Below are 11,374 nucleotides of genomic sequence, written 5' to 3'. Positions count from 1 at the left end.
AAAAAAAAAAAAAGAAATAACAAGAATGCTAAAACCATGTGAAAATTTGAACCAATATTATGGGTTATGTCATGAAAGTATGGAATGAGGGAGGGTTTTGCTGTGCTTTATTTTCACCAAAAGGAAAATTAAAAACAAAACAAAACAAAAAAACCTATGAATTAAATCTCATAACTCCACAAAATTGTTGTATAAACTTAATTCATCTTATATCCACCTATATCAAAAGGAGTATCAACAAGATCATGTGTAGAGTCTGACAAAGTTACTCAATCACAGCTGACTGTTTTATGAGGGAAGTAACATATACTTGTCGAGAACATTAATACTGTTGATGGAGATACCACAAAAATACTTTTTTCAGGGAAAAGTGTAATTAACTTATCTTTTAATTGGAATTTTCCCACAAATGTTTGAAGCCAGTCATTTTACATAAATTATTTTTGTTTTACAGAAAAATCCTAAGAGGTACACATTATTTCCACAATTTTACAGGTGGGAAAAATGGTTTCCAGAGAAATTTAGTGACAACACCAGAATTTTATCTAATGCTTGTCTTATTCCAAAACCTAACTATGTTTCCTTAGTCATAGTCCCCTGGTCCTTATGGTATTGAAACCAGTGTCCTTTTAAGTTTGTATATTGCAGTCAGAGTAAGAGGAGCTGCAGCTAGTCTCAGTACAGCACAGTCTATGCTGATTAAATCACTGAAACACAACAGAAATCTGGAAGGGCAAGTATCTTTTGCTATCTAAATCTACTCAATTCCAGTGCTTGGACAGAGAGTTCTGAGAACACGCTCTGATGCAATAGATTCTGAATCTTAAATACTAGATAGTAATTAGCAGCAGTAATTACTAGATAGTAATTGGATAAGGATGATCGGCTCTGCAAAAACCAATTCACAATAAAAGGTGTATTTTCCTATTTTAAAGAGTTTGATTTAAAAAAAAAAGGATTCATTCATCCAAGGATTGTAGATAATAAATCCAAATCCAAAGGTAGAAACAATATCAGTACAACCTGAATACCAAGTTTGCAGAAGGCTGTGGATGGCAGTGGAAACCCAAAATCCATTTTGAGATAGTTTATTGTGCCAGCCTGGCTGATAAACACAATTCTTTAGCCATATATACACATATAATTTAAATTCTTTAGCCATATATACATATATAACTTACGGACATTGATGAAATCACACTTATACTTATCATCAATCATCTATTATACATAGAAATGAAAACACAGTCCAATTATATCTGATACATCATACCTGAATGAAGGAAAGATATGCAATAAACACATAAAAAGAAAATACATTGACAATTACAAACCTCGCTTTTGCAATTGATCACGTGGTCATAATTGATAGGTAGAACTACCTTCTACTACTACCGATTCTGTATTACCTTTGCCCTCAGCAAGTACCTCAGCTGGCTGTGGTTTTTTGCCTGGTGGGTTGACCCAGACCTTCATTCCTGAGGGGTCTGGAATGGAAATTAGGGGGAGGGCAGAGTGAAGACCCAAAGCCCATCAGTAGTCAATTCTACCTCACAAATCTGGCTAGACCAGAACATGTACACTGGTTTAGATAAGAGCTTGCAACACAGGGAATCCAGGACAGATAAACCCCTCAGGACCAATAAGGGGAGCAGCAATACTAGGAGAGTAAAGGTAGGGGGGTAAGGGGGAATCAATCACAATGATCGATGTATGAGCCCCATTCCAGAGGGATAGACAGCAGTAAAGTGGGTGAAATGAGACAGCGGTCAGTGTAAGACATTTTTAAAAAAGGGGAATAATTTGTAAATTATCAAGGGGACATGGGGTAGGATGGGAGAGAGAGGGGATAAAAACGAGAAGCTGATACCAGGGGCTCAAGTAGAAGGAAAATGTTTTGAAAGAGAGGATGACAACATATGTACAGATATGTTTGACAAAATAGATGTATATATGGATTGTGATAAGAGCTGTAAGAGCCTCCAATAAAATAAACTTAAAATTATAAAAAAAGAAATGACTCATTCAAAAATTGTTAAGCTGGGGGGGAAAAAGGAAAGAAAGCTTTGAACAGAATATAGTTAAGGCATAATTTTTTACCAACACATTTTTAATAAGTTGCTGATATTATTGAAAGCTAATATGTGGTTGTTTCAGCAAAAATTGATTGTTGTATGCTGTCGAGTCGATTCCAACTCCTAGTGACTCTACACGACAGATCAGAATTGCCACACGAGGCTTCCTAGGCTGCAGTTCCTAGGAGCGGCGGGTCAGGTTTCTCTTCGGTGGGGCCATTGGTATATTGGAACTGCCAACCCTTCAGTGAAACAAGACTTAACCAAGCACTTAACCATTGAGCCACTGGGGCTCATTAACTACAATTTAGTTTACTAAAATATCTAGTTATTTGAAATGCAACTGTTCTGAAATTTGCTTTTAGAAAAAAAAAATAATTTTTAGTTCCTAATGTCAGAGCCAAAATATCCATTGCCATCGAGTCAATTAAGACTCATAGTGACTCTATAGACCATAAAATCCAAACCCACCCCCATAGATTTGATTCTGACTCACAGTGACTCTGTACAGGGTTTATGAGACTACAAAGTCTCATCTTTCTTCCTCAGAGTAGCTGGTGGGTTTGAACCACAGACCTTACAGGTAACAGCCTAGTGCCTAACTCACAGTGCCACAGGGGTCCTTACAGTGACCCTAAACCAAAATGCTAACTTGCCATTGAATCAATTCCAACTCAGAGTAACCTAATAAAACACAGTAGAATTGCTCCTCTGGGTTTTTGAGCCTTTTAATCTTTATGTGAACAGACAACTTCAGCTTTCGCCCTCAGAGCTACCAATGGGTTCAAACAGCAGGTTTTGTGTTTAGCAGCTCAATGCATCACCCTTTATGCCACCAGGGCTCCTGAGTGACCCTATATTAGGTACTGCCCAGTCCATTCGAACTCAGCAACCCTCTGCATAGCTGAATGAAAAACTGCCTAGTCCTCACCATTGTTCCTTCAGTCCATGGCTGCAGCCACTGCATCAACCCATCTTGTGGGGGTCTTCTTCTTGTTTGCTGCCCCTCCACGTTACCAAGCATGAGTCCTTCTCCAGGAATCAGTCTCTCCTGACAATATGTCCAAAGTATGTGAGCCAAATCTCACCATCCTTGCCTCTAAGGAGCATTCTGGCTGTCCTCCTTCCAAGACAGATGTATTGGCTCTTTAGGCAGTCTGTGCTACTTTCAATATTCTTCATCATTACATCATTCAAGTGCATCCAATTTTCTTCAGGCCTTCCTTATTCAATGTCCAACTTTCACATGCATATAAGGCAATTGAATACACCATGTCCTTCAACGTAACATCCTTGCTCTTCAATACTCTAAAAAGGTCTCATGTAGTGGATTTCACTAATGCAACACCTCTTTTGATCTCTTGACTGCTGTTTCCATGAGCATTGATTGTGGATCCACACAAGATGAAATTCTTGACTAATTCAATCTTTGCTCTGTTTATGATGATGTTACCTGTTGGTCAAGTTGTAACCAAGGATTTTGGTCTTCTTTATGTTGAATTGTAAGTGTAACCTATACTGAAGTTTGAAATCCATACTGAAAGCTGCAATTCTTGATCTTCATCAGCAAGTGCTTCAAGTCCTCCTCACTTTCAGCAAGTAAGATTGTGACCCTATAGGACACAGTAAAATTGCCCCCCACACTTTAAAAGGCTATAAATCTTTATGAACGCAGACTGACATATCTTTCTCCTGCTGAGTGGCTGGTGGCCTTTCAGTACTTTAACCACTATACCACCAGAACTCCCGAGTTTAGAAACTGAGAGTTGAATTGCCAAGAGATACCATCTGAGTATTTGCTTGAACTAAAATCATTGGGGGATACAGCTTTAAGATATGCATTTTGATCCAAATGAAGCTGAAATGTATTTGAAGAAACAAGTTTGTCACACCTGCCTGTGTGTATGTAAAGCAACTTAATAAATCTAAATAGTGTATGAAGTAAAGGCTCAAAGACTAAACAACAGCAATAATTTTTAAAAGCAGATTGACAAAGATAAAAAGAACCACAAAATAATTACAAAATCACAAGCAGATCCTAGAGGATGAATAAGCTGGCCTTAGGGACTTAGAATAAAGAAAGAAAAGAAGAAGAGAGTATCTCCAGGCAATAGAGAGCAACCTGAATTAGAAGCTGGTAATTACCAGAATGGCAGAGCGTCCCTGGGTGGTGCAACTGCCTAACAACGTCTGCTGCTAACCAGAGCCAGTCAAGTCTACCCAGAAGTGATTCAGAAGAAAGGCCAGGGGATCAAGTCCAGAAAGGGAGGTGAGGATAAACACTGAAAATTCTATGGAGTACAGTTCTACTCTGGCACTTATGAGTGATGAGGTGGAATCTACAACTGGTTGTTGTTGTTGTTAATCCTGGAGGAGTGAAGAACCCAGTCTGAGGTGCATATGTCTGACTCTGCTCCCTGCTGAATCCACAGCCTGTCTCAGTCAACATTTCACCCAGGCCTGTGCCACAACTGCTGGTCATCCCTCTGGGTTGCAGTACATGATATGCACGGTACCTCCTGTTGACATTTTAAGGCTACCCTCAATTTGCTCAATGTTTCTTTACAGGAACTCTCAATGGAACACTTGCATTTAAAATCTAATGGTTACTCCTCTGTTTGTTTGTGCAGCACTTTTTGTCAGATATTACCCTGCCACAAAGGGAAATGGCATCAGAAAGGCCAGGGTAAATTATAAGACATTTTGCAGAACTCACTCAATTTACGGAAGGAAGCACTGGTGCCCCCCTTTAGCTAATAGCATTTGATGCATTGTGCAGTCATGTTCAAGGGCTTAGAGAATTCAGCATTGTCTGGAGTGTTGCCTCTGGATGCTGAGAGCATGAATAACAATTCAATTATGGAAAAATACATGAAGGAACTATACAAGATGTTTGTGGACACAAGTATCAATATGTATTTTAAAAGAAAATGTTTCAGAGATAAGTAACACTGTAGAGACTCTGCTAGGTAAAGTAGTGAACAGGGCCCAGTTAGCTCCTCCATAGGTTGTTTCAGCCCTGCTGCATCATTTTCTCCCAGCTGTCTCAGCCTCGTCTGGAGCAGAGCCCGGCAGCAGCTGTAGCAGTTCTGGCAACATGGCCCTGGCAGCTCCCATCACTCCTACACTCAGATGAAGGGCTGGCTGACGCTCAGAATTGGAAGCGGTTGCCCAGAGGGGCTGGGTAGCAGAACCCAGTAAAGCAAGAAACAAACACTGACCAATTAGAGACAGAGGCAAGAAACAAACACTGACCAATTAGAGACAGAGACAGAAATGAGAAAATATCAATTAATTCCCTTTCCTTCAGCCATGGGACAATTTCAACATGAATGTTTCCATATCAAGAGGCATCCCAGGAGATAAAGCTATGTTTACAGCTTAACAATGCATTACTTTGTATTTGCTATTTTCTCTTCTCTGTCTTGATTCCCTTTTTCCTTTAGGCTTGCCACACTGGGATATATATATACATATATATATATCCACTATAGTTCTCCACTATAGTTGAATTGTTTCTGACTCACAGCAACCCTATACAGGATTTCCCAGGCTGTACATTATTATGGGAGCAGACAGTCTCGATTATCTCCCGCAGAATGTTAGATTGGTTTGAACAGCCAATCTTGCAGTTAGCAGTCCAAATCTTACCCAATAGCATCACCAGTGCTCCCAGGCAAATACAGACAGCATTATACTAATTGAGGCCACTATATGATGCTTTCCAGAAAAGAGTAAAGGAGAAGAAATAAACTTCTAATGATACTATACTTCCAGTGGTATGTGGAGGAAATGCTGAGCACCTACAATGTACCTGGCACTGTGCTGGGTTTTCAAGTTGTCTCCGATAATCTCATTTAACCTTCACAATGAACCACCCAACTTTGTTGATGAAGACCAGGGAAAGAAAAGTGGTTGAGCATTCAACCATCATCCGACACTAAGCTCAGCACAGAAGCACAAGCACACTGGCTTAGATCCTGTGTAATAGTTAGTCAACCTAGCTCATGCAAATCCAAAATTCAAGGAGAAACAATACTAAACCAATTTTCAGGAAAGCAAATGGTGTCATTAGAGGATTATGAGGGAGGGGACAATTCAAACCACACTGTGTGACAATGTTAGAGAGGGTGATACCTACATGATTGTTCATAAAATTTGCATAGTGCTTCAACAGAAATCTAGTATTTTATTAAAATCTCCCTGTAGTTATAAAAACAAAAACATTTTTTCCTAAGCCTAGCTTACATGTATCAATTTATCTAAGACTAAAATGTTATGCTACTTTACTTTTTGAATATTCTAATGTACTCTATCAGAACTGTCATTATACTCAACTATAGCAGAGCATAGCATCATGTGGTTTGCCTGCATGTGTTATTTTTGTTGCTCTCAGTGTTTTTATAGTCACTGGTTTTGTCAAGATTTCTGGTGTAAACCACTAACAATAACATTTTTTATTTAAATAGTAATAAAAGAAAAAGAAGAAAAACTTAAAAACAGACATCTGCTCAGTTATCAATAATGATGTAGCTAATAACATTGCAATTCAGCATAGAAAGAGTTTATGGTTTTGTTTTCAGAATCTATATAATCTAAGAAATACAACACTTAAGCAATTGATAACTACAATAAGTGTTATTCTATGATTTAAATTGATGGTAAGCATTAGGAAGGATTCTGCATGGTCTAGAGTGGGAGGAGTCCCCTGCGAGGATAAGGTGGCACCATGATTTACCTCACTGGATGGCACATTCAGATGCTAATCAAAGCTGAAGGCCAGCCAGGCAGTACTTTCGGGGGTAAATTTTGCAGTGTCAGCAATCCAGATATTATCTTCATATCAGTCATATCTTTCCCTGTTGACACCTTTTTAAAGTTTCAAATCTGCTAAAAACCCACAAATCCAGACATTTTTTTAAAGCAGTCGTTTAAATAAAGAAATTGCATGAGGTTGTATTCAAGCAATTCCCCTTTTTGTTATTGGCAAAGTTGTTTACAATTAATTCGTGTTACATAAAACATTGGCTTGATTTTGTAGGCTACTTTTTAATTTTGCTCTTTTTATTTACATTTTATACTCAAACACCAATAGTATTGGTCTCCAAAATTAGCAGAGACCACAACCAATCTAGTTTTATAGAACAGATCTATTTAATAGTACTTAATTTAAAATGTTATGTACCCAAATACCTTTATGTGACTTACATATATTAACTAGAACTTGAAGAGACTGTAAAGGTCTTAAATAGCCTCCATGACACACCACGGCACTTCACTGAGTGGGAATGTCCATCACTGAAGTCAGGAAGCCCAGTCTACCATTTATTCATTAGATAATTATGCTGTTTTTATATGTCATTTCCTTCGAGTCAATAAACAAATATAAAAATACACTCACTCATAGCAACCCCTGGGGGTTTCCCAGACTGTAAATCTTTATAGGAGTAAAGACCCTCATTTTTCATCTGAGAATCAGCTGGTGGGTTTGAACTGTTGACCTTGTGGTTATGAGCCCAACTTATACCCCACTACGCCATGAGAGCTCTTCATTTTCCCTAACTAACATTTATCTCCACCTCAGTCCCTCTCCAAAATACTTAAAAATACTTGCTACCAAACTGCCGCTTACCCCTGGCACCCCGCGTGTACTGGAGTAGAACTGTGCTCCACAGGGTTTCCAATGGCTGATTCTCCAGGCCTTTCTCTAAGGTCCCTCTGGATGGACTAAAACCTCCAACCACGCAGTCAGCAACAGAGCCTGTTAGCCATCTGCACCACTCAAGGGCTCTTTCTGAGTAAAATGCCCAGACAGCCCACCCGCTGCCATCTAGCGGATTTTGACTCATGGTGACATATAGGATAGAGTAGAAAGGTTTCGTAGGGTCTCTGAGGCGGCAAATCTTTATAAAAACAGACGGCCTCATCTTTCTTCCACAGAATGGCTGGTGGGATCAAAGTGTCAACCTTTAAGTTAGGTATAACATGAGTACGCCACCAGAACTCCTTAGCAGAGGTCGCAGGCACCTCAAACTCTGCAAACCCCAAATAGTAGTCCTACATACTGCCTTCCCCACACATCTGTTCTACACAGCCCACACCGAGATTCATAAGAAATGTCAGTCATCCTAGACTACTTCCCTCTCAAGTATGACATGTCTAGTAAGTGATCAAAACCTTTCAAACCATCTTCTCCATTCCACCTGCTCTGTTCCAGTTCAGGAGGGTGCCAATTCTCATCTGCACAATCTTACTGTTTTCACAATCTCCAGTCTCCCCAGTCCCTTCCTGCCTACATTTCAAACTATCTGACATGATAGTCTTTTTAAAACATCATAGCAAAGATATTACTTGCCTATTAAAAACCTCTCAATAGCTAGCTTTCACCTTCAAAGGGAGATTTGTTGAATACCACCCTCAAGCACGTCAGGTGTCTTCCTTGGGAAATGCCCTGTCCTCGGCCTACATGGTCCCGCATCACCTCACCCTGTCCACTCCTGCCCTTGTTGTCCAGCATCATTTCTTTCAGAACAACAGTCCTGATCTCCTAAAGGTGTAAGCCCCATTCCTCTAGGGTTCCATGGTAGCCTAGGCATCGTGTTTTAGTTAAAACTCTTTATCTAGTTGACTCTTTTCTGCCAAATGCCTTGAGATCTGTGAGGGCAGAAAGGACCTTATCCTCAAACACAAAGCAATAACAAAAGCTCAAGCAATATGTAATTAGATAAATAAATACAATGGGATCCTCCCCCATCCCCCACCAAAAAACAGATTTTTTCCAAAGCTATATAGTTAAATTTTTTATAAAACAACCTTATTGCCTTCAAAGTACTCTCCATTACACTTAATACATATGTCAAACCTGCGATTCCATTCTTGGAAACATTTTTCAAACTCATCTGTCTGGATGGCTGACAGCACCTCGCTTGTTTTTTTCCTTCACCTCTTCTAAGTTGTCAAATTGCTGTCCTTTCATGTCCCTTTGCATTCATAGACACAAGAAGAGGTCACATGGAGCAAGGTCAGGTGAGTCAGGTGCGTGGGACAAGAGGCATGCTGTTTTTGCCAAAAACTGGTGCACTGAGATGGGTGCGTGAGCAGATGCATTGTCATGGTGGCAAAACCAGTCCCCAGTGTGCCACAAATCAGGCCTTTTTAGTCACACAGTTATACAATCTTTTCAGAACCTCTAAATAGAAAGCTTGATTAACATCTGACCTGATGGAACAAACTCCAAATACACTTATCCCCCCTCGCATAAAAAAAAAAAAAAAGAGCATCCTCTTGATCTTTGATTTCACTTGACAAGCTTCTCAGGGGCAAGGTGCTGATGGCGTCTTCCACTGTGCTGACTGATGTTTGCTTTCAGGGTCACAAGAAGAGCACCATGTGTTGTCACCTGTAATGACCTTGGGAAAAAAGTCTTGGTCGCTTCAGAGCTGTTTTTGAAAGCACGGCATGTTTCCAGTCTACACTCTTTCCTGGTCAGTCAGAACCCAAGGCACAAATTTCACAGCAACCCTTCTCAGTCGTAAATCTTCCATTAAAATTCGCTGAACCAAGCCCCAACATAGTCCAGATCACTTCCCCAGCTCTTCAATGGTCCATCGTCAGTCTTTAAGCCCGAGTGCATGAATTTTGTCACCATTTTCATCAATTCAGGAAGTTAACTGACATCCAGAATGATGTTTGTCACCAACCAACATTTAACCTTTTTTGAAATGAGAAAACCACTCCTACATTTAAGTTTTTCCCATATCACGATTCTTGTAAGATGTGTTCAACATCAAAACCATTTCTGCAGCATTTTTCCCAAGGCAAAAACAAAATTTCACAGGTGCATGCTGTTCTTAGCCATCCCAAAAATTCAAAAAGGAGGTTCAAGCGAAACTGCTTTTATGAAAAAATTCACTGTGACCAGAGAGAGCCTTCCCAGGGCACACCACTGCATGCCCTAACTCAGAAAGAGTTGCTAGATGCTCGCCTAGTGGGAAAAATGCGTATCATGAAAGCTCCGCCCAGTGGAGCTTTTTTCCAGCTTTTTTGGGGGGTACCCCCTCGTAACTCATCAGATATCTTAGATTAGACCTGACCTATAGTGACCCTATAGGACCAAAGAGAACTGCCACCATAAAATTTCCAAGGCCATACATTTTTCGGGCTAGCCCATCTTTCTCCCACCTAGTATCTAGTGTCTTCAAAGTGGCAAACTTTGGGTTTGCAGACCAACACTTACCCACTGTGCCACCAGAACTCAAGTTTTCTTAATGAACAAAATTTTATATTTCCACATCCCAAATAGGACTTAGATTTTTCCTCAAGTCATAAATATAGAAGGTAAGAGAAAAGAGTAATTATATGGATTACCATATCGTAGAATTCAAGAGGCAGAGGAAATCTTAAAAAAAAAAAAAAAAGTACTCCTATCTCCTCATTTTATGGAGAAAGAAAATTCAAACCAAGAAAAGTTAAGTGATTTATCCAAGATCTCAAAGCTGGAAACTGACCCCATTTCAGGGACAGATTAGTTTTGTGACAACTAAAAACTTCCTGCGATTAATTCCAGTTAATGAATATAATAACATGGTTAGTGCCTCTTTTCTCCTTCTTAGTTAGACATATAGTGCCTAGGGTCTTAAATGATTACACGTGGCCATCCAAGACACAAGTTGGTCTCTATTTTCTTACAACGAAAGAGAAAGCAGAGTTAGAAATAGGAGTAAGATAGGAATGAGTGGCTACTTATCTCTGAACAACAGCCTCCTTTGTCACAAAGCCAGACAAACTGGGCGGTGACTAGCTACTAGTACTGAATATGTTGATCACAGAGTCTATAGAAGAATCCTGACCAAAAGGAGGAACATGAAGAGCAGAATTCCCAAAGACTCCAGATTTTGGAAAGAGAAAGATGTTTTCATGAGCCCTTCTCCAAGAATAAAGGGTTGGAATCTAATCAAAATTTGAGCATATTTTTCAAAAGAAAATTAAGAAATATTTATTAGTTATTGTGTTTAAGTAAGAGGAGCCCTGGAGGCCTAGTGATTATGTATTGAGCTGTTATCTGCAAGGTTAGCAGTTCCAGACTACCAGCTGCTCCACAGGAGTAAGGGGAGGCTTTCTGCTCTTGTAAAGAGTTACAGTCTCCCCAGGGAATGCTGAAGGCAGACTTTGGGGGCAGGGCATGGTGCCCCAACAGACTGGACTGGAAAACACTCCTAAAGGGCAAGGATCCTTGAACTAACTACAAGCTTTTCTTTCTTGTGTTTTAATTAGTTCTTTGTCAGTGGTTTGTTGTTGTT

Source organism: Echinops telfairi, unplaced genomic scaffold (genome assembly GCF_000313985.2).
Source record: "Echinops telfairi isolate 266 unplaced genomic scaffold, ASM31398v2 ScPeMD7_7406;HRSCAF=8444, whole genome shotgun sequence".
NCBI lineage: Eukaryota > Metazoa > Chordata > Mammalia > Afrosoricida > Tenrecidae > Echinops > Echinops telfairi.
Note: the sequence above shows the minus strand (reverse complement) of the source record.